The 18,302-nt window shown below is 39.6% G+C and overlaps 1 protein-coding gene across 3 annotated transcripts in view; it reads left to right on the top strand.

Annotated features, from left to right (window-relative positions):
- CALD1 (caldesmon 1) overlaps nucleotides 1-18,302 on the top strand; it is a 183,591-nt gene that overhangs the window by 51,220 nt on the left and 114,069 nt on the right. For all 3 annotated transcript variants that reach the window (XM_077770705.1, XM_077770702.1, XM_077770704.1), the window contains one exon: nucleotides 13,359-13,452. The gene's annotated coding sequence lies outside the window, so the exon portion shown is untranslated. The remainder of the gene's footprint in view (nucleotides 1-13,358; nucleotides 13,453-18,302) is intronic.

The raw sequence follows: 18,302 nt of genomic DNA, 5'->3' as shown, positions 1-18,302 counted from the left end.
CTAGGCTTCTCTAAGTCCCATTTTTAAAGTGTTACAAATGGTACGTGTCTTACTGACCTCTGGAGTTGCCATGAAAATCATTGAGAAAAGCAATATGAAAGCTCTGTTTACTATAAAAATGCTGTGTATGTATATTCTTAACCTATTGTGATGTCACTAGTTGCTTGGAAATTAGTCCACAAATAGCTGATCTCAGTGATGATGGAAGCATAATTGCCCTATGACCAACCCACTTCATCCCTACCAAGCATTCCAGACATTTCAGTGCAGGAACAAGGTCTATGGGAAAAAGTCAAAAGGAGACTGATCAGAGGAATTCCACTGGCCCTTCCCAGGGCCCTGTGCACAAAATGGTCCCCCATGCACTGTTTTTTGTTTTTTGGTTGTTGGTTTTTTTGTTTTTTTTTTGCTGTGTTTGCCGATGTCTACAGTTTCCAAGACAAAAACAGACTGATAACTGAGTGATGATAAACAGAGTAAGTGCAGTGTTATACCAGTTTTCTAGTGCAAAGGACTCAGCATCTTATCCATGGGATTGCAGCCTCCACTGGCTACTCTTTCAGCTGGATGTGCAGATAGATAATACAGAGGATGATTTTCTTTAAATGCTGAAGAATGACATCAACCAGTGATTTTTTTTTAAGTTTATTTATTTGTTTTGAGAGCGAGAAGGAGAAAGAAGCCCATGCGCAGGTGTGCAAGAGCGGGGGAGGGGTAGAGAGAGAGAGACTCCTAAGCAGGCTCCGTGCTGTCAGCACAGTGTCAGAGGGGAGGCTCAATCCCAGGAACCTGAGATCATGACCTGAGCTGAAATCAAGAGTCCTGCACTTAACTGAGCCACCCAGGGGCCCCAACCAGTGGTTTTTTTCAGAGACACACACACTGATGGTTTCACCTTTTGTTACATGAGTCAGACAAAATGATTCTAGGTTCTGGCATAAGCCCTGAGGCCTACTGCTGCCCACATTCCTCATGTCGGTGTTTTGTGCTTTTACAATGACTGAGCTCAAGGCTCTGGAGTAGGTCTCCGCACATACATCTGGGGTGGAAGACAGTGGCGGGCAATGCTGGCTGGTTAAAAGTGCAGAAGAGGAATAGAATCATTCCACTTTGGGTGTTACTTTGCTTTGTTTTTGCTCATCTTAAGCAACTGGCCAAAATAGAAATATAATATGTAGCCCTGTCCTCAGGTACTTCAATTTTAAGCAGCAATCAAATGAACACTAATAAACATTGTAAGAATACTTTAAATAAACAGGAACATATTATTACAATAGGAACACAAAACTCAATTCACTGAATCAATACAGTGTAATGAGTTGACTGAATTGAATAAACAATCCAATCACTTGGATGACCTGTAGTCTCAACCAGAAAGTACTGAATTAGGGTACTGCTTCTTTGTGAATATCCATAATTGCGGAGGAGCAACTTCATGGATGAGACTGTCAGTAAACTGAGAGTCTACTGGGATTAAAGGGATTCAGTCATGAGCATTCGAATCTTTGTAGTTGCTTCTCTTTATGTGTGAGTTCTCTTTTAAGAAGCTAGACAGTTTCCTTTGGATGTGTGTGTGTGTTGCAAAAACATTTAACACGTTTAACACATTTTTAGATGCACAATGCTATATTGTGCTGCACAGCAGATCTCTACAACCCATCCGTCTTGCTGGCAAGGATGTAGAAAAATCAGAGCCCTCATACACTGCTGGTAAAAAGATAAAAATGGTATAGTTACTTTGAAAAAGTGTCCTACAGTCTCTCACACAATAGAATTACCATATGACCCTGCGATTCCAATGCTAGGTATATAGAGTGAAGAGAGATGAAAAACATGTCCACAAAAAACTTGTACACAAATGTTAATAGCAGCATTATTCATCATAGCCAAAAGATGGAAGCAGCACAAATGTCAATCAATGGATGAATTGATAAGCAAAATGTGATATATCCATGGAATATTATTTGGTCAGAAAGTTAATGAAATACTAATACCTGCCACCATGTAGATGAACTTTGAAAACATTGTGCTAAGTAAAAGAATTTAGTCACTAAAGACCACATATTATATTTATATTTACATTTATATTTATATATGAACATGAAATGTTCAGAACAGGGAACTCTATGGAGACAGAATATAGATGAGTAGGTGCTTGGGCCTGGGGAGATAGGAGAGACTCAGAGGAGGGTGATGGCGACAGGGTGTAGGGTTTCTTTTTGGGTGATGAAAATGTTCTATATTCGTTTTGGTGTTGGTTGGTCAACTCTTAATATACTAAAAACCTGAATTGTACACTTGAAATGGGTGAATTGTAGAGTATGCATACTCCACCTTAATAACATCACTATTTTTAAAATAAAATTAAAAATAATACTTGATAAATAATAGATTCTCAATTTAAAAAGCAAAGGAGCTATACATGGACACATTGACAGAATAGGGCCAGGCAGGTTGCAGTCTGGAAAAGTAAATATACATTAAAGTTAGGTGTACTGTTTCTTATCATTCATTGGAGCCCAAACATTTTACATAGTGCATTACAAATAGAGTAAACATCAGTGTGCTTTGATAATGATAATGATAATGATAATGATAATGATAATAATGACGGTGGTGTTGGTGATACTGATGGTAATGGCGACAGCAACAAAAACCCTCCTGCCACCACCTCTCTACAATCTTTGGGATTTTTAATATCTGTATCAGGTCTCTCTTGATGTATGATAGTTCTACCAAGTTCCAGCTGCAGGCACACCACGATCCTGTAAAGAGAAAGATTTACATTTATCTCAGGATCAATGTCTTGTATGTTTGTGGCCACAAGAAGCTTATCAAGCACTGACGTCAGCTACTTTCCCATGAGAAGTCCAGAGCTTTCTTCATACTGCCATAAATGACTTTCTCTTTCCGATTCAAGTAGAGAATTTTTCATAAAGCTTAAAAATAAACATCTGACCTTCACTCTGCCATGGATACATTCTTTTTGCTTCTCCAATCAGGAATTATCTTGCCTGTAAAAATCCACTCTCATTCTTTTATTAACAACTGAAAGATTTTGGCCAGTACAAATAGCATCGTGGATTATTCTTAATTCATTAATTGTTAAAAAAAAAAATAGGAAAGGCTGCAGCAAACAGACACTTTTAAAGACATCAAGGCCCTCCCTTCATACTATTTTGTAATCCTGTTCTGTTCCATTAAGAAATATTTTTTCTTCTTCATACTTGTACAAAATTGGCTCCTCTGAGAACATGTATGTAAGCTATATTTTTTGTGCTCCTTGAAATTTTAAGGGAAATTCAACAGAATTTCCCTGCTGCTAGTCCTGGAACCCTAATAATATAGAAATAAACTGAGTGTTCCTTTGATTAGTTCTGCTTTCCAGATACAGAATAACAAGGAAGGAGGAAAAGAAAGGAGGAAAGTTCACTTGGGGCCTATAGCATTCTAGGTTCAGTTATGGGCTCATGATATGCTAATTCATTCATTTACTCACTCACCCTCCCAGCAGACTTTTATGGAGCACATGATATATGCCATGGTATATGCAAAATGCTTGGGATAGAATTATCAATAAGACTGTGTCCTGGCCATCAATAAGCCTATCCACATACAATGACAGTTCCCTGTGACAATGCCATCATAGGGGCATTAAAAACATACTATGAAGGCAAAGAGAACAAAACCCTCTTATTTTCCTTCTTTTTTTGAGGATAGTTGACACACAATGATACATTAGTTTCAGGTGTGCAGCTTAGTGATTTGACAAGTTTATTATACATTGTGCCACGTTCCCCATGAGTGGAGCTACCATCTGCCCCGCTACATTGCTATTACAGTATCATTTACTGTATTCCTTACGTTGTGCTTTTCATTCCCATGCCTTACTCATTCTATAACTGGAAACCTGTGTCTTCCTCTGCCCTTCACCCATTTTGCCTAGCATCCCATGTCCTTCCCTCTGGCAACCATCAATTTGTCCTGTGAATTTATAGGTCTGATTCAGCTTTTTGTTCGTTTATTCATTTGCTTGTTTGTTTCTTAGATTCCACTTATGAGTGGAACCAAATGGTATTTGTCTTTCTCAGTCTGACTTATTTCACTTAGCATCAGACCCTCTAGGATCATCCATTTTTGTCTCAAGTTGCATGATCTCATCCTTTTTTACGGCTGCATAATTTTTCAGTGTGTGTGTGTGTGTGTGTGTGTGTGTGTGTGTGTGTGTACCAAATTTCCTCATTTATTGATGGATATTTAGGTTGCTTTCATATCTTGGCTATTGTAAATAGGGCTGTAATAAACATAGAGCAGAGAGGTGCATATATCCTTTCAAATTAGTGGTTTTGCTTTTTCCACTAATATGGAAACACATTATTGGGTTATATGGTATTTCTATTTTTAACTTTTTGAGGGACCTCCATTCTGTTTTCCACAATGGCTGTACCATTATGGAAATGGTTGAATAAGGATTCCTTTTTCTCCACATCCTTGCCAACACTTATTATTTCTAATCGTTTTGATTTTAAAATAAGTAACTGATATCCAACAAAGAATGTCCTTAAGGTCATACCTCTATTATGACCCCACAGTCCGTCTTCTCTCACAATCTCATGCTGCTTTCAAGGGAAAGACCAACGTTCAACTCACCTGAATAGTTTAAAAATTTCCTTCGTTTCTTCCTTTATTTAACCTTTTTGGCTAAATAAATTTCTAACACGGTATGCTATTAATGCATCTTATCTCTCTTATCCACTAATTTATACAAGTATCTAGATATGTCCATATGCATAATCCATAGTAACATGAAAAATGTATCCTACTAAAACCAAGAGACTCTCCTACAGACATAAAAATTTACACTGAAATACAAGTGTACTGTGGAAAAATATACAAGATACACAGACAAAAATTTAAATGGAAACATACAATTTAAACAAGTAAGGAGGAAGTCTTATGCAAGAGCCTGATGCACATGTGCACCATGGGTGATAGATTTGGGAAGGTGGGTGGTTGAAAGTGAAGAGAAGAAACAGTGTGGTTAGTGAGCAAGGGGCTGAATGGACGTGAAGTTTCACCACATCTTAAGATGATAAGTAGCCCCTGTATTTGAATTGCTTTGGTATGGGCCACTTGCAAAAACATTCAAACTTTCCCTTCTAAGATATAGTAAGCCAAAATATATCTATGGAAAGTTCACTAAGTCATTGGTAAATAATCCAGTGTTGACTTTTAATTTAGAAATAACTGGCCAAATTGATCCCAGCCTTCCCAACTATGGCTTTCCCCCTGCAGAGTACATTGATTTGTATTACCTTCTTGTTTTCTCTCATGGTTTGTCTTTCTTTTCCCTACTGGTATAATATATGACCAGAAATATTGAACTTTATGATTTTATATATCTTGAGCTCATAAATCCCCATTAGTTGTCATCTTTCCCAGCTGAGGCTTCATCTTTTTCTCTTCACATGTTGTAAAAATAATCCTTATTTGAGGTATAACATACAGAACAGTGTACAAATCATAATTGTACAGCATGAAGAATTTTCACAAAATGAACATAATGGTGTCATCCCCTCCCAAATCAGGAAACAGAACATTACTAGCATCTCGGAAGCATCCCTTGTGCTTCCTTTTACAGTCACCCCCCACTCCTTACCCCCACTGCCCCAGGGTAACCATTATTCTGATTGCTAACAGTAAGTATTAGTTTTGTCGGCTTTTTGATTTTATATTAATGGAATCCTTCTGTGTGTGTGTGTGCGCCACTTCTGTTGTTTAATATTATGCTTCTGAGATTCATTGCCTGAGCAATGCTTACATCATTCTGTTACACAGAATTTCATTGTTTGCCTGCTACAACTTATCCACTCTACTATTGGGAGACATTGAGGTGATTTCCTGTTTGTGGATGAAAAGTGCTGCTCTGAGCATCTATTCGAATTCATGTCTTCTGATGAATATTTGAATGGATATTTGTTGTGTGCACACCTAGGAGTAAGATATCTGGGTCACAGGATATACAAATATTCTATTTCAGCAGCTGAAACTGCCAAGTATGTTTCCTAAGTGACTGTACCAGTTTACATTCCCACAGCAGTACATGAGGGTTCCAGTTGCTCATTAACACTTTGAATTGTCAGTCTTTTAAGTTTTAGCTATTCTAACGGTGTGTGTTTTTAATTTGAATTTTTCTAATGATTAATAAGATTGAGCACTTTTTCATATGCTTATTGGCCATTTTAGTATCCTCTTTTCTGAAGTCCCCCTTAAAGCCCTAACCCATTTTACCATTGGGTCATCTGTATTTTTCTTATTGATTTCTTATTGTGGAAACTCTTTATGTATTCTGGATACAAGTCCTTTGTCAGATATACGTGTTACTGATTTTTTTTCACTCTCTTTATGGTTTTTAATTTCAATGTGAAATTTATCAATTTTATTCCTTTATGGTTTGTGATTTATAAAATCTTTGCCCGTCTCAAGAACATGGGTGTATCATATACTTTTTTTCTGAAAGCTTACATGTGTCAGTTTTCACATTTAGATCTACACTCAATCTGGAATTTTTTGAGGGGAGTGGGATGGAGGGTATGGTGTTAAAAGAAGTCAGGGAGTAGTTTTCGTTTTTTCCATATGCATATCCAGTTGAATACTGGATGATACTGCCTTCCTCCAGAGAGGGTTACCCATGTTCTGGTAGTTTGATAGATTGGGAAATTCGCTTTAGTTTAATTCGGGCTGAGGTGAGCTTGTATCACTCCATGGATTTTCAGTCTGCCCCCTCTTCATGGATGAACTCTCTAAGGGTCCTATTGAGATTATATCCCCAGACGCTTTTCTTCTTTTCTTTCTTCCATTTTTTTGTCAAAGCATAATTTACATATAGTAACATTGACTCCTTTTAGTGTAGAGTTCTGTAAGTTTTGACAAATGCATGTAGTTGTGTAAAAACCACTACAATTAGATATAGAATAGCTCTGTCAACTCCAAAATGGCTCTTCCTTCTTAAAGCTTTTCCTACTCAGCTGAGAGACACTGACGATGACTGTGCTTTGCAATTCAGAAAAATTGTGCTTGGTTTCTTATTCTCTCTCCTGTTCTTGATCTTAAAGATTCAGCAAATGCCTTGAGGGAGAAATCAGTGAATGTGAGGTCACCTTTCCAGTCCTTCCTACCCTCCAGAATGTTGGCCCTTAAGTCGTGGTTATTGCAGCAGCTCTCTGAGGCCTTTAAACAGAGTTTTTGGTCTTTGGAATTTCATCCAGATTTTCTAGCTGTTTCTCATTGAGAGCGCCAAAATGCCGCAAGCTACTCCATTCACGGCAAATGCAGAAGTCAGTCTGTCTGCATTAAACAGACTCATTAAGACCCTCCTTCAAAAACATTTTCTTTTGTATAGAGCTCAAAAGAGTAGAAGAAATGTCATTGTTGGCAGCTCTGACTCCTCCAAGTTTTCGGTCGTGGGAAGAGCTTTGGAGTCCAACAAATCTGAGACGCAGTTCCAACTTTGCTACTTACTGACTACATGATAGTGATTCTGGATCTGTTTCCTTGCTTTCAAATGAGAATAATAAAAAGAACCGGTTTCACAGTTTTCTTTTGAAGATCACATGAGATAACAGATATCAAGTACCTTGCACATAGTAGACATTCAATAAATGATGGATATTATTTTGTAATATATTATCATTTCTCTTGGAGCAATAAAATATACTCATCTCCTAGAAATGATGGGGAAGGGGTAGGAGGGTCAGTGGTTTCTGCAAAGCAATACCCTTCTCAGAGCAGCCTGTTCGATGTTGAAAATGGTGAGTTCAGTTGAACTTGTTTTATTCACAATCGTAACAAAGCCATTCACAGATACTGAGACATATACAAGACATTTTTTCCCCCTTGGAAGATCATAAAACTACATACAAACCATCTGAATTGGAGGGATCTTAAAACTCCATTCCAAAAAATTCTTGTTACACATGAAGGAATTGAGCAGCCTAACGTGGTTAAATGACTTGGTCAAGGTCAGTTGACTCATTAGTATTTATTTAAGTGACCAAATTCCCTTAGATCATGTATCTCTTCCCTTCTAAAATACTCCTTGCTCCCATATTCAGCTACAAATGAAAAACAGAGACAATTCACAAGAGACAATTAGTGATGTTTTATTGTTACTGGCTCATTCTGACTACAACCCATAGATCTATTTTTAATATTTTATTTTAATTTCCATCCCCACAAATTATGTGACTTCCTGCCAACTAAGACTGAAATAGCTACTTACCATTCCTTTCCCATTCCAAGGATTATGTCCCATAGCTTTTCATTCTTTTATTATTAAGAAACATTCGGCCTTATCCTCCAATGCACAAGACTGAAAGGAGCTCACATAAACCCACAGAAAGCAGTTCTCTTCAAGTTTACCAAGTGAAAGGGGGTGTAAGGGGACCTCTGTCACTCTGGGCACTGAATGCAGAGGTGGCCACGTGCATCCCTGGCACCCTCCTCTGTGCGTAGGAACAGATCAACAGCACCACTGCCACTGTCGTGATTTCCAGCAAAGGCTGTGCTTAGAGGATCATTTTTTGGTAAGTCCCTATTCAGCATTGTGGTACTCTGCCAACAGACAGATAAGCCTGAGTCCCATAGGGGCCAAGTAACTTGAAAGAGTTGCATGATCACAGAGCACACAGAACTTATAAAAGCCTCTATCTCGGGCCCGGATTCTCCAGGGCTCCTCCTAGAACACTCTTTCCCTAGATCTTCACACGCACTGCTGCCTCCTGGAAATGTATTTTCAGCCTAGGTGTCCTCCTTTCGGAGACACCATCTCTCACCATTCAGCCTCCAGTGACCTCCCAGTGGCCCTCTGTCACAACATGCGGTTTTATTTACTCACTGTCAGAAACACCTGTGTTGTTTCTGCCCCGCTAGAACACAGGCTCTGTGACAACAGTCCTTGCTCGTCTCCGTGTGGCTCATCCTGGCTCAGAGTACCCCGCTCAGTGAGTAAGTGAATGCGGGCACGTATCCTTCTTATTCTCCCATCAGGCTGGGCCAGCCCTTGGGTTTGAATACTTGCTTCTCTGCCTTACTAGCTGAGTGAAGGGAAGCAAATGACTTAAGAAGAATGAATTTCTCAGTGCTTATCCTAAGGTAAGAATACATACCTCACTCAGGTGGCTATAGTGATCAGATGAGATGGATGTGTACCATGTGCTTGGCACACGGCCTGGCACTAAGAGATCTTAATATATAGTATTTATAGGGCACCTAGGTGACTCAGTCAGTTAAGCATCCAACTTTTGATTTTGGTTCAGGTTGTGATCTCACAGATCATGAGTTCAATCCCCAAATCAGGCTCTGCTCTGACAGTGCAGAGCCTGCTTGTGATTCTCTCTCTCTCTCTCTCTGCCCCTCCCCTGCTTGCATACATGTGTTCTCCCTCTCTCAAAATAAACTTTAAAATAAAAAGAGAAAAAATACATAGTATTTCTTATGTCCATAATGAAAGCAGAGCATATTATAAAGGAGCCATGGGGGATTTTTGAATATAAATATTAATGTTAAAATCAAGGAGTACTAATTCAACCACATTTTAAAGGTAAAATTTTAAATTAATGAAAACCTGGTTGTTGTTGACTATACAAAGTTTTTTGTAAAAGATCCTAATTTAACCTTTGCATTAACTACCTGTTACAATAAATTATGATTTAAGACCTTCCCCTTTGGTGTCCTTTTGGAAAATGGCATCTTTCTGTGAATACTTGTGGTAGGAAATTTAAGGTGGAATTGTAATCCTTTTTTGCAAATATGTACTGACAATTTTTTTTAATTTGTGTGACCTAGGAAAGGACTAGGTTCTATTTCTCATGCTACTGAGTGAGTTTAGCTAGTTTTTGAGGTTTTTAAGAAAATCACTATTCTTGGAGGACTAGAAATCTGATTGAGAGGAGGTAAATTTCTCCTTTCTTTTTTTTACACCTTGATTCTCCCATATCAAATGCTTTCATATAAAACCCTAATGTCCCCACATGCCTGAGCAGACAGCTCAATCACAAGAGCAGTAAATAGCACCCGACCGTTCACCACTGGTTGAGAAGGGGGTTGTGGAACGGTGACAGGCTCGCTTGCCTAACACAATCCTGCTCTCTCTCCCTTCCCCTCTTCCTTCATCTCAGGTCTTTTCCTTCTTTACCATCCAGTCTAGAATCATATTTGCCTGCAGAGAATTTTGGCAACTGCCTCTGAGCCAGGCCAGCCAGCATCCATGTGGTAGGCACCAAATTGAAAATGTAAAGGGATCCAGTGAGTAATGGCTCACCCAGGAATCTATTGGAAGTTTCAAGGTAACTGGTGGTAGAAAAAGATCTTAAAATAGAGAGTAGGAGCTTCATTAATTTTGTGGCTTTTGGATTCTAAGTTGGAAAATAGAAAGCAAAGTATATCTGAAGACAAACTCCACTTTCAGTCACTCTGCCATTCTCTTTATGGTTCCTTGTGAAAGCCTTTCTTTTTCTCTCTTTGTCTCACTAGCAAGATAGTTCATGAGCATAGACCCAGATACTATAAACCAAAATAAGTTTTCCCACTGTTAGCATTTTCTTCCTCTATTTTTTTGATATTCATTCCTAAATTTAAAAATAAAAAGAGAAGAAAGGGAAACAAACCACAAGAGACTCTTAATGATAGAGAGCAAACTGAGGGTTGATGGAGGAATGTGGGCGGGGGGTAGGCTAGATAGATGATGGGTACTAAAGAGGGCACTTGTTGTGATAAGCACTGGGTATAGCATGTTAGGTCATGAATCACTGGATTCTTCTTCTGAAACTAATATTGTGTTGTGTATTAACTAACTAAAATGTAAATTAAAAAATAAATAAGTAAATTTAAAAAATGGAAACAGTGAGAGAATTGAAAGTAGGGAATGGAAAACTGGGCAAATAAATACTGACCCTGCAAGAGGGTTTGGGGAAGATACTATGAATTACTTTCTCGCTACAAATTAAAATGTCTCTCAGTATGTATAGCTATAATCTTGGCAAGTAACTCTTGCTTTCTTCTAGTCTCTGATGTCTTTGTTGAAGCCCAAGGGTCAAGGATGGGAGGTCTCTGTGGGGAGGGTACTATAGTCTATATCACATTCCAGGTATAGGCAACTTATTAAAGGTACAGATTTCTGGACACCTCTGTGGAGTATTTATATATATTCTAAAAACACTCCCCCCCAGAAAATTCTAATGTGCAGCCAGTCTAAGAAACCTATTCTAGGGGTTCACTACACGATAAGTACCATAAGGCCAAGTACCACAGCTGTTTGTTCTTTTTCATATCCCCAATATGTTCCTGGCACATAGAGGTTTTCCATCCATGTTTTTTTTTTTAAATTTTAAAATGTTTTTATTTATTTCTGAGAGAGAGAGAGAGAGAGAGACAGCGTGAGCAGGAAAGGGTCAGAGAGAGAGAGGGAGACACAGAATATAAAGCAGGCTCCAGGCTCTGAGCTAGCTGTCAGCATAGAGCCTGATGCGGGGCTTGAACCCACAAACCGTGAGATCATGACCTGAGCCGAAGTCGGACACTCAACTGACTGAGCCACCCAGGCACCCCAGTCCATCTGTGTTTGTGTATAAATTTACTTATAGGAGCACTCTTTGTAATGATTCTCATCTAAATTCCATCCTCAAGTACTCTGCTAATTATTTAGCAAGTGGTTCTCATTCTGGGGGGAAGAAAAATGGAGACTGCTTTAAAAGCTAATGAAAGTTAATATGCACAAAATTTGGCCTACAGTTTTAGGGAACTCATCCATGGAAATGTACTAGTACATTCATTCATTCAACAGGTATTTCTTGATGTCCTACTGCATGCTGGCAGGGGACCAGATGCTGTAAGGAACCAGATTATGAAGCAGACTTTCCAGCTAGGAAATGCTCACCATTTTATCATCCCCTTCACTTCAGATTTACAGAAAAGACCTCCAAACTTCAACCCACAGTAGAAGAAAAGGAATTTAAATGGGGTTGGGAGCTCTTGTCATTTTCTGGCTTTGTAACCCAGAAGTGTTAATTATATGTCTTATCATTCCAACTGGATTTTAGTCTCCTTAAGATGAGGGCCCACGTCCCCAGAATGCTAGGCAAGGTATATTAGATGTATGGCGATACAAAGGAGATGCTTGCACTTGGGACGAGGAGGAAGGGGTGGTAGAGGTTGAGGAAGGGGAGCTGGACATGGCTGAGTGGCAGCTCAAGATTAAGGAAATGGGTGATGGGCATGAAGGAGGGCACTTGTTGGGCTGAGCACTGGGTGTTATATGTAAGTGATAAATTACTAAATTCTACTCCTGAAACCAATACTACACTCTATGTTAACTAACTTGAATTTAAAAAAAAAATAAGGAAAGGGATGGTACCTGGATTTGCTGCTGAATTTGTGAACCCTCAAGGTTCCCTGATCCCTAGTTTGCAAAACAACCTCCCTCAGATGGATGTAAACTATAAGTAACACACTACGGAGGTTTTTGTTTTGTTTTGTTTTGTTTTTTACTTGTGAAAGCTGAAATGAGAATCTAGGAATCCAAGCCTAGTTTCTAGTAGTGAAATTTCAAGCCAGTCCCTTAACCTCTGTGAGCTTCTGTTTTCTTCCAATGCCAAGTGGCAGAGGGTGGGGATGGAGGAAGGCAAGCTATATTCTTAAAGTCCACTTGAGACCCATTACTCTGCTCCATTAAAGGCAAACATTAAAAGCCCCAAGTTGCATTTCATACTCATTAGAAGCCCTGGTTGCATCATGTTAGGGGAAGACTTAGGGGTATGGTGGTGATTTACTGTCACAGTTGTTATTTCTTTGGTCATTCTGATGTTTAATATTTATTAATGTGTTTCGAGTGTGAGTTAACTCTAGATTACTAGTACATTTCTATCATTATTTGTAATCCTCCAGACCTTCTTCTACTGATCAGTCAAGTTCCTGACCATCACCAGAAGAAAACTGTGGAGAAAACAAAGAGTGCAAAGGTCCTTGAGAGTCTGAAGCTTAGAAGGATTGAGGGTTGGGCTTGGAGAAGGGGTGTCCTTGTCTTTGATTATTGGCATTTATAGTATTCCCTGTTTTGTATTAACTGTACCACCTTCTCTACCCCATTATTTAGAATAAGTTAGGGGTTGACTCTGGAATAATTGTATTCATATTCTTTAAAATACAAATGTACAGTATCCATTTCTATCTATGCTTTATTTCCCCTTTTAGGTCCTAACTCATAATAGTACCTGAGGAAGAGATTGTATTTTAAAATATATGGTCTACATTAAGTAAAATTCACTCTACTTAATCATGTCTTCATCCTCCTTTTATACCAGGTGTCATTGAAACATTTGGAGATCCTTCAATCAAATTCTGCAGGGATTGGTGATCAACCAGAAGGCTTAGAAGTGGACATCTGATTGCTTTCTTGTGAGTAGCATTTATGTGATTGTGGGGATGGGGAGGCTCTTCTCCTGGCCTCTCTGCCTGATTTTCTAAATTCTGGCACCTAAAGATGCATTGTGAGAAGCCAGTCTTTCTACTATAGTCCTCATGGTTTATTTACCAACTAATCTGTCAAAGAATTGTTTTTCTGTTTTATAATTTGATTTTTTGCTTTATTTCTTTCCTGCATACATATCTTAAACAAAACAGTTCTAGATCAATAATGAAGTCTTCACTTCCTGCAAAGGATGCTGATGACTTGAGGGAACAGAGAGGTCATGAGTCAGTCTTCCCCAGTGAGTAAGTTCACCTTTGCACAGACACTGGGAGTTTCAGGGGCAGTAAGTACTGGTCACTTCCCATGAACCCTCCTCAGCTGGGAGGAGAAATTCCACAAGCAGAAGGTCTACTGGGGGGCCAAAAGAGGAGATTGCAGAAGGTGGAGCCTGGAGAAAGTAAGGGAAACTTCACTTGTTCACAGTTTTACCCAGGGTGGCACCAGTAGGAGAGAAAGTTTTTTGGAAATTCAGCGTGATTCTCAGGCAATCGTTGTTTCCAGATTCTATCAGTTGCAGCCTGTATTAGTTTGCTCAGGTTGCCAAAGCAAGATATCACAGACTGGCTGGCCTAAACAACAGAAATTTCCTCACAGTTCTGGTGAGATGTCAGCAAGTTTGGTTTATTCTGAAGCCTCTCTGCTTGGCTCTCAGATGGCCGTCTTCTCCCTGTGTCTTCACATGGCCAACTGCAGCATGCACACGTGTTTGGTGTCTCTCTCCGTGTGTCCAGCATCTCCTCTTCTGACAGGGACACCAGTCCTAGAAGATTAGGACCCACTAATCACCTCATCTTAAGTTAATTACCTCTTTAAAAACTTGATCTTCAAATAAGGTTACGTTCTGAAGTACTGAAGGTTAGGACTTGAACATACAAACTTGGGGCAACACAATTCAATCCATAATAGCCCATCATCATGTGTTTCTAACATGCTGATTTTTAGATTGTTGCAGATGCACTTCCCTCAGGTTCCTCTCCCGAACTTCCTTAGCATTGACATCACTCTCAGAACACTTGGTTATTCTGTGGTATGTCACAGCCCTTTATTGTGTGGCTCTCATTGTCCAAGACATCGTATAATTTTTGAAATCGAAGAGTGTGGTTTTTACATCTCTCACAGCAGTAGGGGATGTTGTATATATAATAGACATTAATAACATTTATTGAATGAATGAATGATTAGACATAACTTCTGAACCTATAAGTTATTTGCCTTAAGACTATCTCCCAGTGATGATTATTAGTGGCACTTTTTCCTCATTTGCTGCCCTTTACCACAACAGGTAGAAGTAAGTCAAGACTGGAGAGTGGCCAAAAGAAAAAACATGATTAGCTGACAGCAGAACGTTACCTCTCTCCTCAAAAAGGTAGTAGGAGATAGTACATAGCATGAGCCTGCCCCAGATCCTATCACTCTTCCATGAGAATGCTGTTCCAGGAGACAAGAAGGAAAGACCATGAGCTTAGAGTGTGATTTACTGAGTATGAGGACTTGTGGGACATCAAGGGCATACACCAGTCTGAAGTTCAGGTGAGAGCTGGAGACAGAGATGTTCTCAGTCATAACCTCTACTTAGGAATTAGATCCATGGCAGGGGATGAGGTCATCCAGAGAGATTTTGTGGAGAGAGAGGAAAAGTGTTTCCAAAATGCCACCAGAAATTGGTGTGTAGGTTTTCCTGGTAAATAACAGAGGAACCCTCCCATGAAGAAGAAATCTACATGCGAATCTTAATGAGGGTTTGTAAGAACAGGTATATTAACTCATGTGTATGTCTGCCTTTTTCTCTCTCCTCATTTATTTGACCCTATTTTATTTATTCTTCTGTCCTTTCCTTTGGAGCTATGCCCCAAACTATTCCTCTGGGGCTTGCCCTCCTTACCTTTGCCATCCTCTAGCAAACTGCACCCATGAGCATGTGTTTGACTCCCTAAGTTTCTGCCAGGGGGGGTCTCAAACATCAATGCCTTCCCTTTGGGGCCATTTTCATCAGCCAATCAAAGCTGATCAGACTGGACAATAGAGGAGCCTGGCATTGGACTCCTCAATGTACGAAGAGACAGAAGGCAGATCTTTCTCAGGGACTGATGCCATAGAACATCATCTTGTCTAGACAGTCAGTAAAGGACTCAGTAGAGGGGAATGTATGTCCTTTGCACTGAACTCCTTCCTTAGTCTGCTGATCCCTACTGGTTTCCCCACTCTACCTGTGCCCTCCAGGAGGCTTTGGCAATATTTTGGGGCTTCACAGCCAAGCCAGAATGGAAGCTGGTGGAGTATGGAGGGGCCATGAACCATGACAGCCATAACAATCTTCTCTCTGGGCCCCACCAGAATTGTCACTTCTATTGAGGCCAGGTTTACCCGAGTACGAGTTTCCTTAATTTTTCCTGCTTTCTGTGACAAATAAAAGAAGGAAAAATATTTATCCATTTCATTTTCCACAGTATTACTTTTCTTGCTTTAAATTTTCTTTTTGCATTTTTTCCCCTCTCCTTCTCTCTTAATTCTTTCTTTAGCAGAATCTTGATCTTTCCTTGGATTGTCTGGTAACAGTGGAAGAGGCTATCTGAGGTCTGGAAACTTCCTCTTTCTTGTCTACAAACCCCACCATTTTCTCTAGTGAACTGTAAGATACCAGGTTTCTTAGACTACTCACTTCCACACTTCCCTCTTGGTGTTCTTTGAGTAGCCAGGAAAAGATGCCAATTTTTATGCAGCTACCCAAAGTATCAGTGACACCTGAGTCAGTGGTTTTTACCTATAATGAGAAAGGAGAAATTTTGTAGTCAAGAGAAAATAGCTCTACAATTCATGAATGGTCTAGATGGGGTGTTCCAAATGAATGGTGGCCAGTGGCCAGCATAGGTGCCTCCCAACTGTGTTTCATTAATTTCAGTCAGCTACAGGGTTTGGAGAGAAAGATGATTTTCCTATGAACATGTAAAAGAAGTACTTTGAGTTGTAAGTATTTGCCCTTGTTTAAGAACAGCATAAATGGGAGAGTTTATAACCACAATGGGCCAATATTTTTGGAGTCAGTTGAAGCTCCAGATGGAGAGGAAAGAGGTTTTTTTCTTCCTCTTTCCTTGAGTTTTGCAGAACAAGTCTCCCTGGACACCCTTAATAAAGTGCTCAGTCTCTTGTTTAGTTCAAGTGTGCCCAAACTTGCTATCACAAGATCTGAAGGAATCTTTCTTATACTAAGAATCTTCTCTATAGATTTCTGATAGTAGCTGTAGAACCAGCCTCATATGTGAGAATGTCTTGAATCCACTCCTTCCTCAAGAGTCTCACCTACAAGAGCCAACACTCAAGTCCTTGTCATATGGTATAGGAAGAAAATACACAATGAGCCCAAGTTTGGTTAGGGGTTGAGGGAAGAGGAGGAACACAAATTCCATGGTCTCATCAACGTTCTGGAACCTTCATGTTAAGAAGGGTAAGAGGACATTCCAACATCACCATATGCAGATTTTGTAACTTTGGCCTGGTGGAGTTTTCCTGGCCAGGGAATTGCACCTGGCTTTAAGAGGTGCCTCCATGGAAGCACCCATCCCTGCCTAGCATGGCTGTTGACAGAAGGAGGTTGGTCCAGGGCGGGCAAGCCAATATGACGGCCACAGAGGGCAGGGGGAAAAAATAGACAGTGGTGCCAGGAGTACTTTCTAGAAAAAGGTTCTTCTAGAACTTGTTTCCAGACTTTTGCCTAACAGTCATGAGTAAAGAGATAAAGAATGATTGTGCTACTTAATAGCTTTCAACCAAAATGATCAGAAGTCTTACCTGAGGCTCCAACTATGATTGGATTTGTATAATCCAAGAACACAAATTCGGCTGCTTCTGAACTCTGCTTTGGGAGGTTTAACAACATGAAATAGTGAATATCTTGCACTATGTGCAGCCATACTCCAATAGGATTTAGGTAGAACAAGTGCTAGGTCTGGGGTTGGTGGGGTGGGGAGGAATCTGAAACAGTTTCCTTCCTACCATTCTCTATATCCCAGGCCCAACTTAATTCCAAATTAAATCTAGATTTTTTAAATTGACTTTCACTAAGTAAAGGGCAGAGCTGCATTCCCTGAAACAGATATTTTAGGCCAAAATTATTACTTGGGCCTTTTTTTCCTCCTCCTTTCTGCTAACTCAAAACAAAATGTCTGTCATTCACTCTAACACCAGCTTTTAAGAGCTGGAGACAAATGGAGTCTGAATATTCACGCCAATGTGGTACAAATGAGCTGTGATTTCAGGATGCTGGCTGTTTCTCTGACAGGAGAAAAGAGCGGTTGACTAGTTTAATATCTTTGGCTGAAAACACTTTGTTTTAAAGGGATGGAGAAGGCCAACATTAATATTGAGTCCTGTTATTTAATGACCAAATAGGATATATCATGGAATGAGGCATCCTGAGTCTGGGGCAAGTGTGTTTATCATACCCAGAGGGAGCGATTACAAATGTAGGTGGGACTGAAGGAAGGAGTTCTTCTAAAAGCATTTTCTCTAAGTTCTTAAGAATTCCTCCCATAAGTGTATGTACCCATAATTGTGAATCTGATTCCCTCACAGATTTACACAATTTATAAACATAAAGACATCTGTTATACTGAGGCAGTCTAACCACCTCCCTCAGAATGTGGCTAATGGTTTAGAAATAAAAGATGCAGTGGCAGATTGGGGCTTAAGGGGGAGGCTGTGACGGCCATTAGCACTATCTATCCTTCCTCTCATTCCTTGAACATACATATTCAGTCATTCATGAATTTACTGTTTTTAT

Source organism: Crocuta crocuta, unplaced genomic scaffold, assembly GCF_008692635.1.
Source record: "Crocuta crocuta isolate KB4526 unplaced genomic scaffold, BGI_CrCroc_1.0 scaffold266, whole genome shotgun sequence".
Classification (NCBI taxonomy): Eukaryota; Metazoa; Chordata; class Mammalia; order Carnivora; family Hyaenidae; genus Crocuta; species Crocuta crocuta.
Note: the sequence above shows the minus strand (reverse complement) of the source record. Positions and strands in the feature narration are given on the sequence as shown.